The sequence below is a fragment of the Amblyomma maculatum genome, chromosome 10, assembly GCF_055883805.1.
Source record: "Amblyomma maculatum isolate TAMU_Amacu chromosome 10, ASM5588380v1, whole genome shotgun sequence".
NCBI classification, from domain to species: Eukaryota; Metazoa; Arthropoda; class Arachnida; order Ixodida; family Ixodidae; genus Amblyomma; species Amblyomma maculatum.
This window is the reverse complement of record NC_139353.1, coordinates 171,066,201-171,073,813: the sequence shown is the minus strand read 5'-3', so window position 1 is coordinate 171,073,813 and position 7,613 is coordinate 171,066,201. Positions and strand designations below refer to the sequence as shown.

Here is a 7,613-nt window from a genome sequence, read left to right as displayed (position 1 = left end):
TGGTCATTGCATCATTTTTGGACAGCTTAGATCTCGTAGCATTCAATCACAGCTTTGTAGTAAAAGTTCTGTTATAAAAGGGCTAAAATGCCTAACCCACAGACACGTTGCAGCTGAGTTATGATTTTGTTAGTCAGATTTAGTGTTGAGAAAATATTTCCTTTTTCTTTACCAGCTTTTACTGATATTTGTATTAACCACATTTATTTGTCTCCAAAGGTTGTAAAAAAAAATGTGCGCTATGAAATGCCAACGTAGAAATGTTACTGAAATATGACCTCCCATTGTCAAGATCCAGAAATTTGGAGGCCAGCCCGAAGGCTACTAAAGAAGACAGCAGTACCGTCTCAGTGTCTACCTGTGCGGAGCCTCGATAACAAGGATCCAGCAAGAGACCAAGCATCAGCTGAAAGATCCAGGCGAGCATCAGCAAGAGTAGCAAGTGGGTCGTTTTTTCCTACATCTTGCAGGTTACATATTATCAGAAATTGTTATGAAGTGAAATCTTAACTGTTGTTTCAACACTCATGTGCTATCATGCTTGTTACACATTAAGCGCATGGAATATCTTGTTAAATGTTGTTGCCAAAAGTGTCCATGTTTTGTACATTTTCATTTTTCGGGAAGTGAGAAACATTTTTTTCTCAGCCCCTTATTTTTGTACAAAATGTTAACCGAACAAACTTTAAAGCCAGTGTTATTTGCGGGTGTAGATACTACGTTTAATGAATGCAACATTTCCTCTTTATGCACTATTCAGGATTTCACACTGCCAATCCATGGGATGCCTCTGCAGCTATTCCTTGCTCATCACTACAGAACGATTCAGTAAGTGCAAGCCTATTGTCTAATTTTTAAATGGGCTTCATGTAGTTAAGTTTTGAAAGCATGATATAGTATAATTTATATGTGGTTACATAAAGTAAACCTGTTCAGTGCCAAGAGTCAAATTGTGATTAACGACCAACTGCATTTTTAAGAGTTAATTCTCTTCTGCATGAGAAATTGTCACGTTTCCAGATAATTGACTCAGAAACTTTTCCAGTCATTTTTTGTATTGCATTCAATGCGAAAAAACGCAGTTTCTATTGCCTCTTTCACTGCAGTTAATTTACCCGTTGTCTGTCTGTTATCAGGAAGACTCAGAACACAGAAACGATGGCAACGAGGCAACAGAGGAGACAAGCAGAAGCTGGGCTGCTGCAGCTCTTCTCCTTGGTGCGCACAGGGCGGAATTTGACGATTAGAATAACAATATCGAGGCTCTCCTGCAGTCCGACCAGACATCACTTCATAAGGCTGTTCAGGTCAACTCAGAAACAGCCTCCAGCACGTGCAGAACGCTTATTGACTTGTTCCAAACTGACACTTGTGTGAAAGCCTTCACAGGTGTGGAGGATTTGAAGCTGTTGAACTCTATCGCTGATTGTGTGGCTGAGGTTGACGAGCTTAAAGCGGAAAGGAGCATACTGGAAAGAGTGACGATGGTGCTTGTGCGTCTGAAGACTTTTCTGTCATTTAGGTGCTTACCCACATTATTTGCAGTGTCTGAGGCAACTGTACACAGGTATTTTTATGGCACAATTCGCCCCTTGGCAGCTATCCTTGAAGCAGCCATTCCATGGCCAAGCAAGGCAGAAGTGCAGCAGAATCAGCCTCGATGATTTGTAGCATACAGTGATGTGAGGATAGTGCTTGACTGCACAGAAGTTGAGGTGGAAAAATCCCACTGTGCATCTTGCCGCATTCTCACATACTCCCACTACAAAGGTACTCACACTGTAAAAGCTTTAGTTGGTGTATCGCCAGGTGCACTAATTACATTTCTGAGTGATTGCTTTGGAGGTCGTGCCTCTGATAAAGCATGCGTGGAAGATTCAGATGTATTAGGAAGACTAGAGCCTTTTAAGGATGATGTGATGGTGGACAAGGGATTTAACATCGAGAGCACATGCACTACCATGGGGATTGGTGTTATTCAACCCCCATTTCTGCGGAAGCAGACCCAGTTTTCACCAGAGGATGCAGCCAAAACGTTGCAAGTTGCACGAGCACGTGTGCATGTTGAGCGGGCAATTCAGCGGTTGAAGCTGTTCAGAATATTAAAGGGCCCATTACCTTGGGAAATGCTAGCTGTTATTGATGAGGCGATGATTATAATTGCTGGCATTGTTAATTTATCAGCACCAGTGCTTGCAGACAAAAGATTTTAGAAGGCAAGTTTTGTGATTCACACGAGTTTCACGGCAGTGGTATGTGTGAGTAACAGGTCAACAGTTCCAGCTATTTGGTTTGTGGAGTTTAACGTTCCAAAGCAACTCAGGCTATGAGAGACACCGCAATGCATATAGCGCATATAAAATGCATATAAGCGAACAAGAATTTGCAAACAGAGACTTACACTGGAGCATTTAAAAATATTGTGTCATATCCTTAAAGGCAGAGTTTAAGTTTTTATGATAGTTTTCAATAGTTTTCAATATTTATTCTTCATGCCCTTTCTTATCTCACACATGTAAGAGGCGGGAAAAACATTTATTTGTAATGAAAAAATTTATATCTCGGTTCGTGAGCCCAATGGCCTAAACAGCTGCTTTTCCCCTTCCCGTCAGGTGCGTCTGGACAGTCCCTGCTTTGCAGGGTGCCCTCTCAACATTCCTAGTTGTGTCAAGTGTTTCTTCAAAAGTAGTTTCTTTGGCAAAGTCACGTCATGTGTAACATTGTGCTTGGTTTCCCGCCTAAGGAGTAGGCCAGATTATACATTGTGTGATGCTTTTTGTTCAAGCTACTGGATTTGGCAGAGTGAGAATTCATACTTTGCTGATTATGTGTTCTTCCTTATTTATATTCTTACTAGGTATGGAAAAACTTCTGTTGACCCTATAATAGTCTGTGGTATCCCCATAGCGTATTAGTGGGCTCGACGAGTTCACGGGAGAGTATGATGGCTGCATACAGTCAGCTGCCTCATTACAGGAAGTGTTTGCACGCCCAGAGGTCCGGTGGACCAGTGCACTCTTTGGTGTGTTCCAGCAGGGTTTCCTTACTCACCCTCCGAAGAGATCCGCACTGCTGTTTAAGAGACAGACATTACTGTTGTGTTTCGCTGCAATGGATGACAAGGGCTATCTATGGCTATTTCTCCCACTTCCATTGCGTTCCGTACACCAATTGCTTCGCTTTTAATGAAAGAGCCTTAGGGCATTGCCATCCTTATTGTGGCTATTTAATTCAGCATCTAGTGTACTGTATCCTAGCAACTGGATATACATTTTCTTTTTCTATCACTCCTTTACACAGGACTGGGTGGACCTTTTTTGATACGCTGGTGCTTACAGGTCGTTATTTCTTGCCAACTGCTCGATAGGATATGGTGATCTTGAGCCTTTGAAGGTTTTGACATAGGCAACCTCGTTATTTGGTTCATTCTGTACTCCTCTTTAAGTTCTTCAAACATATTTTGAATGCCGAGTCACATGAGCCTGTCCATTGGCATGCAAAGTGGATGTCATAGTACCGTTTTGACTGCATTCCTGATGTCTAGCTGTCTTCCTCAGCTTTGGTGGGGGTAGCGAGTGTGATACTACATCCATTCTTGCAGTACCATAACCATCAAACTCCAGTCGTTCCCTCAATTACCTCAAACTCTCATTTATGATTTCTACAGCGATTCACAGGCTGCCCTCCGTTCTAATCGAAATAGTATGTTAACCCTAGACTTAAGAGGGGATCTCGAAAAAGCATTGTCGGCTCTCCATTCATAACCCATCACTCTTAGGTAAATTCCTGGCCATAAGGTATTGTCGGAAATGACATGGGTAATCAGTTAGCCTGCAACGTTCAATACTGGGCGCCGTCAATCTTTTGGGCCAGCCCACCTACAAGTGTTGAGGCACTGGGCAACTTGGTCCTGCTTGGACCAAGTTGGTCCGATGATATGACAAATAAACAAAATGTATAAAGGTGCCTCTTTGTCTCAGGTTGATGGGTGTGAATTTCTGCATGGTTGCATGTGTTTGATGGTCTTTCTGTTAAAGATGAAGTGTGATATAGTGATAACAGCACATATTTCCACACAGTGATTACAGTGTTTATGTTTCAATGCATTTGTACGAGCTGTGGCAAATAATGTTTAAAATACACGTACTGCAGTCTTGGAATTAATGCATCAATAAACTGCATACATTTCCTTACAGTTATTACTAAGGACTCCACCTTGCTGTAGACGACAAGGTGGGCTTCTTCCAAATGCAGGAGAAATAGTCCCAATTGGACTTGTGTGTAATAGCAATGTGTGGGCTTCAAGGCATAATTTTCACCTTCAGGTAAAATATACGGCACTTTCTTTTTCCTCACAAGGTCAGAATTTTTTTCTGTTTTGCCTAGAGTAGGACTTTTTACCTCTAGCAAGATAGCTGGCTTTCGATTTTTAAATACAGTCCTGTCTGGGCTGAAGCCGAGCCATGGAACTAGAGGGTTCACAACAAGGCCCATTGATGTCACTGCATTGCCTGTGCTCAACATCTACTCCTCCATAGCTGGCTTTTCACAAGCCTTCCCATATCTCGTGGCATCGCTGCCTGCAAAGTTCTGCGTCAGCATTTTTCTGACCTTGGCTTCCCAGCTCTGATCTGGCGATGGCACAAACCTATAAAATGTATGTGCCTTGCTTCCAGTTATCCGGAGCATTCGTTCCCTTTGCCATTGTGTGCTGTTCTGGCCAGCTGTCTGGTCACAAATGTTTATTGCCTGTGCTTAACTCACAGCAACCATGTAGGAATAAAATTTTGACAGACTAGGACACAGGTCTGTCTTTAGTGCTCTATAAATTGTACATTTGTTCCAATCCTGAAATGCAATTTCGTGAAACTGAAGTTCCTCAAACTTCTGGGCATGTTGGTTGGCAAGGATGTGTTGCAGTAATAAACTGGGCTCACATCGTGTGTTTGTGTCACATATGTCCGCAGCACTTTCTTCAACATTGCGACTCTGAAGGCAGCGGCCCTCAACATGCCTTGCTAGGGCGCTTCGTGGAGCAGCAGCAATAAGCCGCTGTCGGATGTCAGCAAGTTTTTGAGGCCCCAACCGGATCCTTGCTTCTGAGACCACATGACACAAGTCCTTAACTTTTCTTGGCTGATAAATGTTCTTTACTTTCAGCTTCCCCCATGCTTGCTTCACGTCTGTAGATGTACGTCCAAGTTCTGGATGCCAGTTCTGCAGCAGTGAATAGATGGTATTGCATAGTAATAAAGCATTTGCAACAGCAACTCTGTAATTTTGTTAGAAAAGAGAACTGCTACATTCACACATAGACAGGATACAGCCCACCAAACTGTGGCAAAAATGTTGGAAATTAACAACACAGGCAAATTTATGTGAAAAGATCCCATTCTGCTCGGGAATCATCGCTACGCATCCTTACCTGTGTGTAAAAAGCAACAGTGCAATCATGTGCTTGCAACAGGCAGAATTCCCTGCTTTGCACGAGCAGTGGCCCTGTAAGGAACACCAAAAATTTCACTCAATGGATTTCAGGAAAAGCATTTTCATGTTATGATTCATTACTCTCCAGTATGTTTCCAGCAACATTCATATATTTCATATTCGGAGTAAACAGCATAGCTAATCTCCACAGTACGCGCTATTAAAGTATTCAAAAGTGACGGCACGCCCGCGACCCAATATTAAAACGACGAATTAGGAATTGATGCAACACTTGCGCCAAGGGGCGTTTTGCAGATACGGTTCATCAAACGATGAGCAGACAAAACAATGCTCGCACTGCATTAAAATCTGCTTTCTGGAATGCGTGCATGAGTGAACTTTCGACGTGTGCTTTACGACAAATCCCGCTTTAGTGATCACATGCAAGCAAATGCATTTCTTTACAAGCGCATATAAACGGCGCCTGTTTTTGTTTGCAACACGAAGGGAGATTTCGGATGCCGTTCAGGTTGGCGTAGCTTAGCCTGCTCCCACACCTTGCATAACCTCAGGCGCACTTCTTTTGCACGGCGTATTTGGGCTCACTGACCAAAAGATATTTCTACACCTGAACAGCAGACGCGAAGAATGGCCTACTTTGTTGAGGCAAGTCAACGGGAATTCCCTCGTTGGTTAACAACGGCGCGACATAGCAAACAAGGTCAACAAATTCAGCTAGTAAATAGCGCATGCACCCACCTTTAGAGATTCGTCGCTTCCATACTCGAATCACAGCTCGTGCGGACTTTGCCGTACGTGTGATGTTTGCAGGCATAATCCTTGCACGGTATACGACGACGCTGTACATTCCTTCACACCGGCGCAAATAATATGCCCTGTGTTTAAAACTTCTCGTTCAACAAGACATCGAACACGCGTTTCTGCACATCCGATGTGGGACATAATGCATCCTAGTGTCATTGGTGTTTTAAATAAAGACATGGCAACCTTTAAGAACGCCGCGGTGGCTGCAAAACAAAGCGACACGTTCGCCGGGTACACTATCCGGCAGCCGGTATCCCCTCAACTACAGCCATATTGAATACCCAGTGCCGCCCCCTATAGGAGGTGAAAGCTGCGAATATTTTTTGGCTACACTGACATTCATACAACCGAAAAAGACGGAATTATCAGAGTGAAAATATGTCAAAAACAGAACATTGTTTCTCCCAACAATAGATTATAACACCTGACGGAAAAACAAATGGGTTCATGTGATCACCGGTTGTAAGGTAGTCCGTTGCCTCGCTATAGTTCCTCATGCCTTGATATTACTTAAATTATCATGTATCTGCTGCATATGTTGCTGGACCAGATATCATTTCCCAGTCATTAAGAAGCCAAGAAATTGTTAAATGAAATCGAACTTCGCCGAATGCAAGAGATCAAGCAAAAAACAAGCCTTTAGTTCCGACGTTCATCACGTCCACATTCTGATAATGACTGTACAGAGACCAGAGTTAGAGTATTTTGTGCTCGTCACCGTCTATTTAGATTTTATCGACGCATGGACAAACCAGCCTAACGAATGCATGAATGTACAGTAAGGCGTATCGATCACCCCTTGTTTCATATGCGCCATTGGGAGTCGTATATTTTAAATCCTTTTCTTTGCCGCAAAGAATTCGTCGGGGATACAGGCCACTTGTGTCAGCAAAAGACTGCAGAAGCATATTCACAACGAAAGAATAAATATTTGGTGACTTACCATTCACTGTCCTGAAAGTATACACTGCAGCTGCCGCCCTCCAAACTTTATAAACACAACTATAACGGCAAATAGAAAACCAGCTTATTCGCGAAATACTTGATGCAGCCATAACCTCTAATCAATACGCAAACTGAATTGTAGCACGCTATCGTATCCCTTTAGAAAGAAAAAATTTCGTCAATCTCTTGATCGATATATATTCCACCTGACTTAAGCCCAATGCTGTACATGCCACCATCAACGATCCCTTTGAAATTTTCAATTTATTTTGTTCCCTCATCCTGTCAGCGTTGTGCCTTGTCAATTATTGCCTCAGATATATATCACTCCTTTTTTAATTTCCCGTTTAGTGCACCATCACTTTTGCCATGCAATCATCATAGCCACTTTGGTTATTGACATTTGTTTACTCGGC

The 7,613-nt window shown here is 42.7% G+C and overlaps 2 pseudogenes; one reads left to right on the top strand and one right to left on the bottom strand.

Moving 5' to 3' along the window:
• The first annotated feature begins 247 nt into the window (after nucleotides 1-247).
• LOC146177937 (uncharacterized) lies at nucleotides 248-2,294 on the top strand (annotated as a pseudogene).
• A 1,804-nt stretch (nucleotides 2,295-4,098) lies between these two features.
• Nucleotides 4,099-6,390, bottom strand: LOC146177936 (uncharacterized; annotated as a pseudogene).
• Between the last annotated feature and the right edge of the window lie 1,223 nt (nucleotides 6,391-7,613).